At 40.9% G+C, this 16,593-nt stretch overlaps 1 long non-coding RNA gene across 3 annotated transcripts in view; it reads left to right on the top strand.

Moving 5' to 3' along the window:
* Positions 1 to 16,593, top strand: part of LOC139169687 (uncharacterized) — a 181,690-nt gene that overhangs the window by 152,361 nt on the left and 12,736 nt on the right. For all 3 annotated transcript variants that reach the window (XR_011559510.1, XR_011559511.1, XR_011559508.1), the window contains exons 2-3: positions 14,623 to 14,684; positions 15,842 to 16,072. This is a non-coding gene — a long non-coding RNA (uncharacterized lncRNA). The remainder of the gene's footprint in view (positions 1 to 14,622; positions 14,685 to 15,841; positions 16,073 to 16,593) is intronic.

The following is a 16,593-nucleotide window of genomic DNA, read 5'->3' as shown; positions in this document are numbered from 1 at the left end:
TGATTTCCCACATTAACACTTTATTTCTTGGCTATATCACCCACCTGGTTTCTTTAAAAAACATTAATAATGTCATTTGCCCTTGCAGGATTTGAAGTGAAATATGGATGCTTATAAGGAAACATAAGGTTATAAATGGCACCCATGCTTAACATCTCTATGAACTTTCACCATGTAAAATCACATTGGCATTCTTAGCCGACTTGTCTTTTCCTGAGATGTGACTAAATTGTATCCAAACCCAGCCCCAGCAGTAGAGTCATAGGAGGTCCAGGGCACTCAGATGGAAATTCTGGTTTCACATAACTACATTGTTAAATTGTGGAATTCATTGCCAATAGCTGCAGTAATATTTGCCAATTTGGTTTTAAAATGGACAGGTTTAGTGAAGGGTTTATCTACAAATGGCTAAAATGTTATGGCTGTTCTTCACAGCAGTATTCTGGTTGTTAGGAGGCAACTTTTTATTTTGGGGGGGGGGGGAGATATAGTTTTGTAAGCCAGTTTCCCCAAAACATCCAGATGGCCACCATATGACATAGAATACCAAAAACAGATGGATTAGTGGCTTGATTGGGCAAGAGTTTTTTTTCTTGAATTCTTATGATTAACCTATTGATAAGTATATTATGTGCATCCAGAAAACTGGATCGAGGAAACTGGCTTAGATAACTGTTGTGTCCAGAGGACAGTTAGGCCCCACATTCCTTGGGCGGGAAAATACTGCAAGGTCATTGGTTGGCTCAGCCTGGCAGCCCGGCATATATATAGCTGCCAAGCACGGCCATGTTTTGTCTGGTTTCTGTTCTGTAACCGTTACCTCTTGTTCAATAAAGAATTGTTCTTACCCATTGATTGCAGTCCTTCATCCAGTAAGGATTTAAAAAACATGTACTGTGCTGTTTTTATTATTGTTGTGAGCCGCCCCGAGTTTGCGGAGAGGGGCGGCATAGAAATCCAATAAATAAATAAATAAATAAAAAAAAAAAATAATAATAATAATAATAATAATAATAACAACAACAACCATATATGAAAATATCATGTATTACAGCTAAAGTGGGCTTCTCTGTGTGGATTGGTCATGACAATCATGTAGGACAGAAGTGTCAAAGGCAAGGCCCGCGAGCCAGATTCAGCCTGTGTGGTGATTAAATCTGGCCCATGAGGCCAACCTGCAAATAGCAAAGGACTGGTCCAGCAGCCAAAACAGGACACAGGGGTATGTGCTCCCCATGCCCCATGGTGGCTGGAAGGGTGCTGTAGTAGGTATGCATCCCCCCCCCAATGGCCCATGGAGAAGAATTACAATGTTGATCCTGCCCTACAAGAAATCCATTTTGACACTCTTGGTGTAGGAATTCCTTAGTTCATAACACTGGCTGGGAACAGAGATAATTCAAAGGGCAAGTTGAATAGGATTTTTTAAAAAAAAACCATAGTGCAAAATCTAGTGAATATTCAAGATGAAAATTGTCTTGGATTTTTAAGGCCTCAAAGAAAATGAAGGAATTTCTGACTTGTAGAGACTCTAAGAATGATATAAAAAAAGCCAGGTTCCGGGGAGTAACACACTAAGTAAGCAAAGAGTTACCCAAGCAAGAGTTAGTTAGGAAAGTTTTAAAAGGAATCCCTAATTTTCCCCTTCAAGATTTGGTAATTGACTCGTCTGAAAATCTGAGGCTTTTATTTCTCTGTTTAATTCAACTTTAGCTTGTAAAGTACAGCAGCAGATGTAACTCACAAGGTCTATAGTAAGTTTGTTTTTCTGCCTGAAAACAATTTTGGGATATATTTATACTGAATGAAATTTGTAGCAGCCCTTAAAGAAAAAGTCAAAGGATTGGAGCAGCAAATAGATATACTTCAGCTGGTAGGAAAGAACAAAAGTTTATCAATTCAAACAAAGAAAGATCTATCACAAAATCTGTCAGTAGGCACAACTCTCTGTAGGAAAAACAGTCAGACAGAGCAGCAAGCCTAACAGTTGAGAGTAATAACTAGAAGCAAGAGGCATAGAATATATTTTACATCCTTGGAACTGAAAAACAATCTTCAGACTCTGGTAAAACTAGCTCTTAGTTCTCAGAGAAGAAAAAGAAATGCTGCCGAACGAGAAAGGACAATGGATTTCTACAAAGCAAAATGATACAAATGAGTGCTATAAGAAACAAAAGGGGGAGTTATGATAATCCACAACTCACTTCTAAAATGAATTGAAGCAAATGTATGCTGACCAGATTTATTTATTGATTGATTTTGTCCAATACACAGTGAGGGTTTTAGTGGGTATATACATAGTAAAATACTTGATGAAGGATAGAGGATATACTCATAGTAAAATATATCTAAGAAAGAATAGAATAGAAGTTATAGGAATAGAACATATCAATGAAAGAATAGAAGAGATATAGGAATAGAAGAAAGCTATAGGAGATATAGGAGAGCAATCGGACAGGGGACGGAAGGCACTCTAGTGCACTTGTACTTGCCCCTTACTGACCTCTTAGGAATCTGGATAGATCAACCGTGGATAATCCAAGGGTAAAGAGTTGGGGGTTTGGGGATGACACTATGGAGTCCAGTTATGAGTTCCACGCTTCGACAACTCGGTTACTGAAGTCATATTTTTTACAGTCAAGTTTGGAGTGGTTAATATTAAGTTTAAATCTGTCGCATGCTCTTGTGTTGTTGTGGTTGAAGCTGAAGTAGTCGCTGACAGGCAGGACGTTGCAGCCTATGATCTTGTGGGCAATACTTAGATCTTGTTTAAGGCGTCTTAGTTCTAGGCTTTCTAGGCCCAGGATTGAAAGTCTAGTCTCTGTTTCGAGTGGAGGATTCATTGATTCATAAAGTGAAAGAAAAGGAATAGGGATGTTGACATAATTTTCAAGATTTATTGGGTCCCCTGACAATTATCCCTTCATTGCAACTAAAGACACATGAGACTAAAAATGCTGCAAAGAACATTGACAACAATATCAACGCAGGCTTGAAAATTGTGAACTAACATTCAATAGCCTGGGAATAGAGATAGGATTTTCATCCACCATTTTGGTCCATGGAAGAGGACCTATAAATGAAATAAGAATGCTGCAAATCAATGGTGGCCTACCATTGAGAAATCTAGTTGCTGGGATCATGGTGTGTGTTATTGGATGAACTACATTTAAATATATTAAAGGGTTAAATAAGGTTCAGGAGGGAAGTGTTTTTAATAGGAAAGTGAACACAAGAACAAGGGGACACAATCTGAAGTTAGTTGGGGGAAAGATCAAAAGCAACATGAGAAAATATTATTTCACTGAAAGAGTAGTAGATCCTTGGAACAAACTTCCAGCAGACGTGGTAGATAAATCCACAGTAACTGAATTTAAACATGCCTGGGATAAACATATATCCATCCTAAGATAAAATACAGAAAATAGTATAAGGGCAGACTAGATGGACCATGAGGTCTTTTTCTGCCGTCAGACTTCCACGTTTCTATGTTTCTAAGAAACAAATGGAGTGCACCTTACAAAGACTAAAAATATTTTGGGGCAAAGTGCTGCAAGCTTGCTTAGGAGGGCTTTAAATTGAATCTGGTTGTGCAGAAATGAAAATCTAAATAGAGACTTCAGTTACAAAAAGTGTACATGGTGGAAAATGGAAGATTTGCTGAAATGGGTCTGTTAAATTATTCATTGATATTTGGGGGGGGGGAGCCTTATACATTCCACCTACCTACTAATATTTAGAGGGTTCATAGGAGACTGAGATATTTTCCTTTGTGTATCCAAGTAAGCTGTTGCATATGATTATGTGGGTACCTGTTTGTTTGATGTTCATGTATATGTGCATACTTGCTCACTAGGGATTGATGAGAATAAATTCATATGTGTTGGCTCTGTTTATATGTCAGTACAAGGCTCTTCTCTATTTGCTTTGCATTTGTGTCTGTAAGGCCCCACCATTCCCCATTGTGTTGTATCTCTCTATATGTGAGTATATCTGTATGCTGGAAAGCACAGAGTGGGCTGCATATATTATTTCTGCCTCAGAAAGAAAAGGGACTTTAAATGATGGGAGTTGAGCTGCTTTCCCATGGTAGGAAATAAGGCACTGAAGATTTCCACTCCCTTATATTTCTTTCCTAGTTTCCTCACTACCCCAGTATGGTTCTGTTTTACTTCTGATGATAGATTGCCAGACAGACAAGTCCCAGCATGCTTTAAATAATTCCTTCCAAATTCCATTGGGCAGGAATGGAAAGAATAGAAATGGGCACGTACAGAAAATGGAAGGGAAAAAAAGACCAGATCAAAAAAGAGAACGAGACAGCCAGGATAGAAGCATACCCTGGTGTATGAATGATCTTAGGTTAGTGAAAGATTATAAAAATAGTAAGGAGAAGGAAAGAAAGAGGAAGCTACCAAATATGTTCACAATAAAAAGAATCGGTACACTGGCTGCTCTATAAAAACAGTAAAATACAAAGCTATACAAAATACAAAGGCAGAGCTAGTCAGTTCCTTCTTGGGCTTAATTCTTCAATTAAAAAAACTAAAAACAAACTAGGATAAGATGAAGAGGCAGGACTGCAGTTTAATATTGCCGGAAACATTGTTAAAGAGTTATATATTTTGAATAAGTTAAATTTCTAGGAGGAAGCATCTGGGGATACTGAAGAAAGTAGCTGGTGATCTAGTTCAAAACGTACCTATTATCTTTGAGAAATTTAGAAGTGGTGAAGTATGGATAGATTTGGGGGGAAATGGAAAGAGGGGGATCCTAAGAATTACTTTCAAAACTGGAAAGGATGACCCTAAGAATTACATCCAATCAGACACTGATGCTTTAGGATAGTGATGGCGAACCTTTTTTTGGTTCACATGTCGAAAGGGTGTGTGTGGGTGTGGTAGGATGTGTGCACATTCCCACACCCCTTCCCTCCCTCTCATGCAAGCACACCTTCCCCAAACTGCCTCCGCCCATGCACACAGTCCCCCTCCCCTGTCTCTGTGCATGTGCACAGGCCTCACTGAAGCCTGAGAAATGAAAAAAATGGCCAAATGGGCAAACTGGAAGTTTGGGGAAATGCACTTCCGGTTTGCCCGTTGTGCTGGTTTTTTTGCACTCTGGGGCTTCAGGAAGTTTCCCTGAACCCTCCAGAGTGGAAAACCCCCCAGCACAATGGGCAGACTGGAAGTGCATTTTCCCAAACTTCCAGTTTGTCTGTTGGGCATTTTTTTTTTTTTGGACTCTGGGGCTTCAAGGAAGCTTCTCAGAAGTATCTGGAGGGTGAAACAGCCTTTTCCAAGACCGAAAACCAGCTGGCCAGTGTGCGCATGTGTGCTGGAGCGAACACAGGGCAACATCTCGTGTGCTCTCCAATATGGCTTAGCGTGCCACCTCTGGCATACATGCCCAAGGTTCGCCATCATGGCGTTGGGAGATTCTACTTGAAAAAAGGAACTTCTGGAGTGAGAGAAATTCCCTGAAGATGGAAACTTTCAACATCAGCCTGAAAGCTGGTAGAATAAACCTTTGGTCCCGATGACCGATTCAGACTGGATCTTGCAACATCATCCCAAGACACATATATTTGCCTTAATTCACGAGAAAGAGATCTGTTTATAAGCACCACAAAACAAAATAAAAATTGCTATCAGTCAGCAGAGATTTTTTAAGGTCATTCCAGAATTTACAACAACAACAACAACAAAACCAGGGCATCTTCCTTAATAGATTGAGGAAATGCTGTGCCGATAATAACCCTTGACTTTAGCAAAGCATTTCACAACAGTACTCCATGATATACTGATTATCAAACTAGTTAAAGGTTGTCTGGGTGGCATGATAATTAAGTGGATACCTAGGGGGCTTGAAAATCACACTCAAAGAGTGTTTATCTGTGGTTCCTCATCAATTTGGAGAGAGGAATCAAGTGTGCTCCCACAGGGCTCTTTCCTGGGTCTTCTGCTTTTCAATATTTTCATTAATGACTTGGATCAAGAGGTGGAGGGCATGCTTATCAAGGCTGCAAATAACACCAATCTGAATGATGTAGCTAATACCTGGAGAACACAAATGAAATTCAAAGATATTTTCAAAGATAGTTACAGAATGAATTTTAATGGACACAAGGTGAATGTTCTTAACTCAAAAAACTTCCTCAGCAAGGAAATATGTCTGTAGAGGATGATAGAAATCTATCTTGGTGATAATACTTTTGGAATGGCAGTTGATTGCTCACTGAACATAGCAGTATGATGTAGCTTCAAAGGTGGTAAATACAGTTTTAGGTTGTCTCAACAGAATTGTAATTCCTAAATCATGGGAAGAAACTGTTTCAGGGCAGGGGAAGATACTGCAAAATCTCCATTCCCACTCCACTCCAGGGGAAGGATACTGCAAAATTCCCATTCCCTCTCCACTCCTAGGGGAAGAATATTGCAAAATCTCCATTCCCACCCCACTCTGGGACCAGTTCTGGGTATTTGCCAGTTCTCTGAACTACTCAAAATTTCTGCTACTGGTTCTCCAAACTACTCTACATTTCCATTACCAGTTCTCCAGAACTTGTCATTACCTGCTGGATTTCACCCCTGCTTTGACATAAGGGAATAGAATTGTTGACATTAATGTGTCATCATTACTCCTTTTGTTATCTCCACTAAAAATGTTGCCTAGATTAGTAATAAAACCTTTGCAAAAATAAAATCATGATCAGAAAGCACAGAGATTCCAATATCTCAACCCTGAGCTATGTGTTCTCTCCTCTAACACTACAGAATAATTCAGTTACAGAAAGTCAGATTTGCACTTAAAATAAATGTCCAAACCACAGAAACAATTTGACAGTGAAAACAATTATTCAGAGAAGTGGTGGGCTATGCTTCACTGGATGTGTTGAATCAGTAGTTAAATAACCATCTGTCTGAGATTCTTTAGTTTGGATTTTACCACTGATAATGGGGTAGGATGCCCAAATGGTTGTTCCATCTCTATGATTTATTCAAACTTATCCAGGCCAAGCCATGGAACCTGAGGCAGACATGAGTGCTCTAGTATAGTTTGCTTCTTTATCGAAATACAGAACAAAGCATACTCCATTGCAAGTATAGTTCCCCTCCCTACTTCCCTACACAGATAAGAAGAGCTGTCGAACTCATAAGATATGGGTGGGGAATTATCACTTCTTTTCCAACATCTGCTGGAGGCAGCTAATTCACCATGTCTAATGGTAGGGCTGCTCTGGAGATTATAATAATGAAATCCAAGGTCATCCAGCAGGTCAGGATGAAAATTCATGGACGGGGAAAAAAATACCCTGAAGTCTTGGTTAACAACAACAAACAACCATGCAACCCCCCCCCCCCCACACACACACACACTCCCCAACCTTCAGGGAACAAAGTTTAAATCCCTTAATTTCATTCTGATACAAAACTAGCACTGGAGGGAGGGGATTTTCTTTATTACATCACACTCGTTACAGTATGTTCAATAAATATTTTGTTGTTTTTTTACATTTCAGAGTCCCATCAGGGAGTGTGGATTCCAAGCCACTTGGTTTGTTTCATTGCATTTCTGAACCAGCCGCTAATACTGTACATAGCTGAGGATAGGGCAGCTTGTCCAGATGTTAACACAGTGGTATCCTCTACAGAGAATGGAGATGAGAATGGAGATTGGCCCCCATTCTTCCTTTGCTGCCACTTAAGGTCAAACAAGTTTGAATTCTGTGAACTATTTTCAATCCCTGGATGCATATATTTTTTTTCCTAATGAGACAAAAACTAGCTTCCCAGAGTGCTTTACATTGCCTAACTAATGTTTCTGTGTGAAAGAGAGAGAGAGGGGTGGGGGAAAGAGAGATTTCTGTGGTCCAATTTAATTTACCCTATCTCCTATCCTTAAAAGAATACTCAATCAGATTCCATTATCATACTTGTTTAGTTCTATTGCAATTTGATACATTACGTGGAAATATGTGTATATATTATATTTTTGTAATATAATATGTGTAGGAGTTTTGAAGATTTTTTTTCTCAGATAAGTCAGCTTTAAAGATATTATCTATAGTGACAATAATGAAGTATTATCTTTCACTTACAAGTATTGCAGAACTTTGATCTGCTAGCCAATTATGTGTAATGTGTGTCATTGTTTTTTGTTGCAATACTATCTAGCACAGGGGTGAGCAATTAATTTTGCCATGGGACTGCATGAGAAATTGGGATGGTTTTAGAGGGCCTGACCTAAACACCCAGACCCACTCTACAGACCCCTAATTGTTTGCTTTACAGCAACACGGTGCACCACGCTGGAGTGTTTGCGTGGTTTCTGTGCTTGGCCGCTCTTGGTAGGAGGTAGGGGTCCGCTCCATTGCAAGGATGAAAGAGCTCACTGCATCTGCCGGGACTCCCCCGATTCCGGCTTCCCTCATGATTCATCAGGAACCGGAGGAGTCCCAGCAGACGCGGTGAGCTCTTTTCACGCACTGGAGTGGACCCCAACCTCCACGGATCAGTCACAGAAAGCGGGCGGGCCAGTCACAGACAGCAGGTGGGCCAGATGCAACCCTCGGGGCACCCCTTGCCCAGGTCTGATCTAGCAGTTTTTCTTACAGACGTACAACATTCCATTGATAAAAGTGACCCTTGCCTGTCATCTATAACGTGTTTCAGGGGTGGGTTACAAATTACCTTGCTGCCAGTTTGCTCCCTCCTGTGCCACATGGGCAGACACACATGCACAGTGATGAAAAATCCATTAAAAAAACAACAACCTCCTCCCAAAAAAAGATGGCAACTGCATCTTTTTATTTTTCAGAAGGATTTTTTAAAAAATTCATTTTTGTAAAAAAGATGGTGGCGCCCACACACTAGCACCAACTGATCTGGTTTGATGATGTCACCAACAGATCGCTATCAGTTTGGGTACCCATTCCAAACCGGGAAGAATCCGCCTCTGACATATCACAAAATCACAGATACACAGAATCATAGCATCATAAAACTGGAGAGGACCTTGGATGCCTTCTAGCACAATTCTCTGCCTGAGGCAGGAATCGTCATACCATCTGGGACAACTGGTTGTCCAATTTTTTTAAAACCTTCAGCAGTAGAGCATTAAGAACTCTGAGAGGCAAGCTGTTCCATTGCTTAATACTTCTTACTGTCACAGAATTCCTCCTCATTTCCAGGTTGAATCTAAGCTTCCACCTATTGTCCTCAGCAGCTATGGAAATTAAATTAATGCTCTGTAGCAGACCTTGAAGTACTGGAAGGCTGCTATCATATCTCACCTCACCTTTCTCTTTATTATTATAAATATACAGTGGTATCTCTACTTACGAACTTAATTCATTCTGTGACCAGGTTCTTAAGTAGAAAAGTTTGTAAGAAGAAGCAATTTTTCCCATATGAATCAATGTAAAAGCAAATAATGTGTGCGATTGGGTAAACCACAGGGAGGGTGGAGGCCCTGATTCCTCCCAGAAGATTTCTAGAGAGGCCCCACGGAGGTTTCTCCCCACTTTTTCCGGCCCTGTTTCCTCCCAGGAGATTCCTAGAGAGGCCCCATGGAGACTTCTCCCTGCCTTTTCCGGTTACAGTTTCAGAGGCTCGGGATTGTAAGTGGAAAATGATTCTTGAGAAGAGGAAATAAAATCTTGAACACACTGTTCTTATCTAGAAAAGGTCGTAAGTAGAGACATTTGTAGGTAGAGGTACCATTGTACCATTTTCTGCTCCTCATAGGTTTTAGTCTTCCAACCTGTTATTGTTTTTGATGTCGTCTCTGTACTTTTCCTAGGCTCTCAACATCTTTTTGTATTGTGATAACCAGAACAGGTTGCCAAATATGGCCTCACCAGTGTGGTACAGAGCATTACCATCATTTCCCATGATCTTGAGTCTGTCCCTTGATGTTATTCCTTTTATATGGCTTAGATATGTCCAGGCCCAATTCTCTCCTTTCCCGCCTCTTTGAATGCTGGGTATGTGATACTGTAATAGCTCATCAGATCTTATGTGACATGGAGTATCTTAGTATGGCACCACATCTTTTTTGCCAAATATTTGCTTGCAATATTTTGCCAAATTTTATAATATTGACAAATCATAAACAAACCTGATTTTATGGCAAGAATTGACCATCTTGAAAAAGAATTTCCAGTCATTGTTAAGCTGGAAAAGGAAGTGGGAACTGTGTTTGTATTGCCCTCTTTTATGGACTGTTGTAAGTATGTACTTTTTCTGGGGCTTACCTGGAAGAGTAAATTGTTTTGGCTATTTGGATTGGAGGTTTGGAAAAGAGGATGGTCACATTTGCTTTTTGCCATTTTCATTCTTTTGTACTTTTTTGCAATGTTAGCGAAACTTGATGGGGTTTGCTTGCTGTACTACTGAGCTGCTCTGGATTGGCCTATGGAATAGTTTTCTGACCACACTGCTTACAGAGAACTGGTCTGTAGCTGGAAGTCATGAGTGGCTGAGATGGGCCATATGCAACAACGAGGACCTAAATAAGCTACTGGGCAAAGTTACCATCACCCAGGAGGCATTTAGTCCAACATCCAGGCCACCTTTCAGCTTAGGAATACCTAGAATCATACCTCCAAAACCAAGTAGGCATCTGTGGGTGATTGCAGGATATTTGGGTCTTCAGGCAATGCCCTTTCTATATCATTTCCTCTATTTTTTGGTGGGACACTGGGGCTTAGAAGGCATGACCTGTGGGAAGGGGCAACAGAGTAAAACTTCAGGCTAGAGCAGTGATGGCTAATCTTTTTCTATCAGAGTTTGTTGCAGAAAAATCAATTTCCAGAAGCACACAGCTTTAATATACGGACACCAAGAGCTGGGTCACTTTTTTTAAAGTTAATTGAACTTTAGCTGATTATCAACCAATAACCAGGACCTGCATAGGCCACTAAAATATTTCAGGTGGAAATAATTCATGAATAACCTTCCTGGGCAACTATGTGCGTAGCTCCTTGCTGAACAAAGTGAAGGTTACACACCTTCACCTGGTTCCTGGCCACGCCTTGGCATGTGGGAGGGCTCACCATCCCATTCCCTTTTGGTTATTGGGATAGGTGAGTCCCAAGGGCACCCCCTCTCCAATTGCCCCGGCCGCACGGTACCTTGAGCTCCTGCCGAGAGGCTGCCCATCATCTCTCAAAAGGTGACCTAAAGGAGAATACGGAGTTGCTACCACTGCCCATTTCCACTCCTAACCTGCCAACCCCAGTGACCAAAGGGAAGCCAATTATCAAATTGCGACTAAATACACTACACCCCCTAACCAGTCCATCCTCACTCCCCAGTGTGGAATAGGTGAAAAAACGGTTGCTACTAAAGCGCTGAGACCGCAAAAAATTCCTATTCGGCCCCCGTGGGCAACCCCTTAAAGGGGTTGGGCAGGCGGGTGTCCACTTCTTCTGGAGCCGGGAGCAAGAAGAAAAAAAATGCCGGAGGCACAACCCTATTTGTAGATCTCGCACTGGCATGCCCCCGGCACCCAAATGCCATGCGCAGAAGCGCGAAGCCTTGACAGAGCGATCTCGCAATACCGCGAGATCTCTAATGCCTCATATGGCAAGCGGGGAACTCGTTCTTTCGTGCCCCTGCACAATTTTCAGCCAGCCATTAAATTGGCTGTCCGTGCATTTCTGCACACTCAGATGTGGTTAGCTTCCATTGGCTGACTTATGCCTATTCACTGGCTGACCCTATATTAACATTTTCTCATATGCATAAAGTGTACGTGCACATACTGGAATCCATAATGCAATGTGCACATGATAACCCCTGTGTGCTTTGCCCCAACCATGCCCCCCAGCCCCTACCATGCATGTAAGTGTGACCCTGCCGGTCTCCCTCACAATTGGGATTAGTGGCCCAAATTGCAAATAGAGCACCACCATTAATTCCTCAGGTTCATCATTGCCACCAAAATGCCTGAGACAATCATATTGGGACTTGCATGGTCAGAGAAGTGGACCGCCGCTATAAAGTGGGAAGATGGTTATTGAAAGCTAACCATAGGCATTGGATCACTACCCCCCAAAGCCCGGAGGACCACCTGAAAGAAGCCAAATCCCTCAGGGCAGATCATCCTCAGCCAGTGGCTCCTGAAGTCAAGGCCAAATGCCCATGCATCCAGCAGGTGCTGAAGGAATACCAGGGTCTAGAAGGGGTTTTTAGTGAAGAAGATTTCAATTATCTCCCCCCTCACTGACCCACTGCAATAGAATTTGTGCTGGGAGAAAAGCTCCCAAAACCAAAGATGTACTCCATGTCCCATAAAGAGATGGAGAAGCTAAGAAAATACATCTATGTCAATTTGGAATGGGAATGTATTCAACCACTAAATCTCAAGTAGCAGCCTCAGTACTCTTCACAGAGAAGGAAGATGTGTGTGTGTGTGAGGCTGTGCATGACTTCTGGGAGATCAATACCATCTGCATCAAAAAACACATACCCTTTCCCACTTATGAAGGACTTGTTGAATCACTAAGCCAAAGGCAAAGTGTTCACCAAATTGGACTTAAGTGAGGCATATTACCAATGTGCATTAGAGAGTGGGATGAGTGGAAAGCAGCATTTAACTGCCCTCTTGGGAGCTTCCTATTCAAAGTCAGGTCATTTGGACTACAAGGTCTCCCACCATATTTTTGCAATTCATAAATGAAGTACTCCACTGTACACCTGTATAAGGGAGTACTAATTTATTGGGATGACATTCTCATCTTCAGTGAGATCCTAGAAGAACAGGAAAAGCTAATGCGGCAATTCTTGGAAAAACTTCTGGCCACCAAATTCTACAAAACTTCACTAGACTTCCTGGAATATTACATTTCCAGGAAATGGATAGAGATGGACCCATAAAAAGTGAAAGCAATACTAGATTGTCAACCCCCATGTATTATTTATTTGATTTTTTTATGCTGCCCTTGTCATTAGACTCAGGGCAGCTTGCAACATGTTAGCAATATCATTTTTTAATAGAGCCAGCATATTGCCCCCACAATCTGGGTGCTCATTTTACCCACCTTGTAAGGATAGAAGGGTGAGCCAGTGAGATGGTGATGAGATTTGAACTACTGACCTGCAGATCTAGCAGTCAGCTTTAGTGGTCTGCAGTACCGTACTCTACCCATTGTGCCACCTCGGTTCATAAGACTTATTTCTGTTGTCTGGATGATTTCAGGGGGTAGTTGGTTCCAGAGAGCTGGGGTAGTCACAGAGAAGGCCCTTCCCCATTGGCCCGCCAGCTGACACTGTTTATGTGGGACCTTACCAGTCGCTGGAAACTATGAGTTAGAAAGCGGTCTCAGAGATAATATCTAGTGCATTGGAAAGAGTACCCTTTGTCTGAAGCTACATGGGTAAAAAATTGGGATATAAAAGCTGACAGATTGGTTAAGCAATTCCATGATAAATATCCAGATAAGCCAAAGGTCTCCTCAGGGAAAGTGATGCTGTGTTAACCCCCTGTGTTATTTTTATTTCTCTTTCTTTAGGATACATTTTTCTTCTGAGGGGAGGCCGCCTGTCAGGCCGAAGCCATTTTATTTGGGAACTTAGGTCTGCTACACTTTGTATTTCCTATGTGGGAAAATGGGGGGGGGGGGGATTATATGAAGTTGCTAACATGTAGCCATAGCAAATTCTTTCTAGAAAGCCAAGGTCATCCTTTGTCTCTGCACCTCTGTACCTCTGTGCCAACATGGCTCTATTAATAAATTGGAACTTTGAGGAATACTTTGCCTTGGACTCTGATTTAATTTTGGCTGCTATTTGGAACCCTGGCACCAGCCTTGTTCAAAGACACGTCTGTGGTCATAAGGTCAGGATGACTATATCCTGAAGTACAGAGAATGCTGTTACTTTCCCACCAAAATGATACCTATTTATCTACTCGCATTGGCATGCTTTTGAACTGCTATGTAGGCAGGAGTTGGGGCAAGTAACAGGAATCCACTCCATTGTACAGTGCTCAGGTTTGCACCCTGGCTGCCAGCTTTCCAACTATTAAGCTCAGGCTATTCTTATTCTCTTTGCCTAGGAATTGTACATTTGTTTTTACAATATTTACCTTTTAATGTTGGTTTAAAAATATTTAATATTAGTTGTTTTATTGGATTGTAGTACACTATTCAGTTGCTTTTTGTGAGATTGGCAGCTGCATAAATTTGAGAAATAAATACTGGTAAATCTGAAACTTGAACTTGATTTCTTAACAGGAAATGCTAACATCCTTTAACAGAAGGTTTATATACTGCTCAAAAATAAAGGGAACACTTAAACAACAGAATATAACTCCAAGTAAATTAAACTTCTGTGAAATCAAACTGTCCACTTAGGAAGCAACACTGATTGACAATCAATTTCATTTTGTTGTCAGCACATTCAACTTTGTACAGAACAAAGTATTCAATGAGAATATTTCATTCATTCACATCTAGGATATGTTATTTGAGTATTCCCTTTATTTTTTTGAGCAGTGTATATTAGTTGTACAAATCAGGCTCTGCCCCCCCCCCCCCAAAAAAAGGCTCCTTGAATTCAGTGGACCCTGCTTCCATGTTAACAGATATGAAATAATATGATTATTCTTTCATAGATTATAAAATGAAGCAGTTCGACGGGATTATGGTCACAAACATAAAGAAGAATAGGAAAAAGGTAAGAACAGTTGTTGATGTATAAAGCAAATAAAGGTAGTGATAGAATAAATGGCTTTTAGAAGAAGGAAGAGGCCAGTAATACAGAAGCAAAGATTTATTTTCTTCCAGGCATAGGGAGTAAGAGATGATGGATGATGGATTAATTTTGTTCTTTCCTGTTTTGCAGTTTAGGTGGCCTTAAGCTTTATTACATCCTTTTCCCCAGCCACATTTTTTAAAACCTACCTCTGGCTGGTTGGTGTAGTTTCGAATAAAATGAACAGAGTAGATTGAGCAAGGCTGCAGTCCCACAACCCCAGGTTTAAAGGAGGCAACTCATTCCGTGCCTGATAAGTTTGTGACAACTGCAAAATGGACCACAGAGAAGAGAGCCCTTCTCTGACACCAAAGCATTCAGGCTTTTAAGGCACCATCTGTAGCAATGCTTTGTGCAGGGTTTTTTGTATTCCACCACCCTAGTCAAATTTGGCTAGCTTTACCTTATCCTCATCATGCTCTGCTTCACTTATTGATGTTCACTATCATTTTTTTTAATGTTCCCGTGATATTAGCTAATTGAAAGAAGTGTAGTAGGCTGAAATGAGAAGTTATTGTTTGTCTAAGGCTGCAGTAGAAAGATGGCTCATCAGCATTCAGTACCAGTTCTGTAGCACAAAGAAAGAGAGAAAAGGGAGGGAGAAAAGGGAGAAGGGAGGGGGAAAGAGAGAGAGAGAGAGAGAGAGAGAGAAATACCCTCAGAATCACAAGAGGAGATAAAAGAACAGCAGAAAGCATTTTTTTAAAAAAGCAACGGCAGCAGCACCCATCTCATTTTGGACTTGGACTCTCTTCTTAATGGATCATCCAGCCACACTAAAACTAGCAGGTGATGCATTCGACAAATAGACCAGAAATGTCATGTTGAAAATAGCACATCTCTACAATAGAAGGTTTTAGAGGCAGTCGATAACTGAACTGCTGGAAGAAATGTGTTGCAGGATGAGAATGTGTTAGATATAATATAGTAGCAATTACAATAAAAAAGATGGAAAAATGTTCTGACTTGTACTGCTTATTACTTCCATCATTCCACCCACCACCAAAATATACCTTGTTAAGTTTGAGAGTTGGACCTGGGTATATTTACTGTTATTTTCCCTTCTTCCTGGCTGACAGGAGTTGCTCTCAGTGATTTCAAGATCTCTGTGATGTTAAGCAGGGATTAATAACCAATGGTAAGGAGCTTCATTGAACCATTTGTTGAAGATGGAGGACGAAAAAAGGCAACAAAGCTCATTAAGAGGACACAGTGCTATTGATTGGACCAGTCCTTTTCACAAATGGGTATTCGCTTCCTCTTCCTCTTTGTTTCCCCATACAACGACTACAGCGTGCTGAACATGCAAAGTAAGTTCCCCAGCTTGACTAAAATATATGGAATATAAAGGGAAATTTATAGCCTTCCAGTGGCTGTGCAGATTTAAAATACCACTATAAAGTGTTGACACTGTCTTCTGCCTTCTTTGATTTAGGAAAGGAACAGAGAGCTGTGTTCTTCTTTCAGGTGCAAAAAGACAGGTGTCAAACTGGGTAAACAGCTTTATGGCAAGTTGCATAGCAGTTATCTGGATGTTTTGCCAGACCTTTCCCTAAACAAACTCTCTGCAGTATTTCGCATAGTAATGGGACATGTGTATCTACTGTATATATATGTAAGAAGTGAGAAAAGAAGAAAAAACTTCCCCCCTTTTCCAACACCTCAAAACAACAGGACATGAAATTGCTTTTGAAAGAACTAAATTAATTTCCAAAACCGAATACTCCAACAAAAGAATAATTATGGAAGCCACTGAAATAGAGAAATAGCCCACAACATGATACCTCCCACCTACCAGACATCTGGAAATTAGCCCTAAACAACAAACGAA

The sequence above is a fragment of the Erythrolamprus reginae genome, chromosome 1, assembly GCF_031021105.1.
Source record: "Erythrolamprus reginae isolate rEryReg1 chromosome 1, rEryReg1.hap1, whole genome shotgun sequence".
NCBI lineage: Eukaryota > Metazoa > Chordata > Lepidosauria > Squamata > Dipsadidae > Erythrolamprus > Erythrolamprus reginae.
This window is presented reverse-complemented; position numbering and strand designations above follow the sequence as displayed.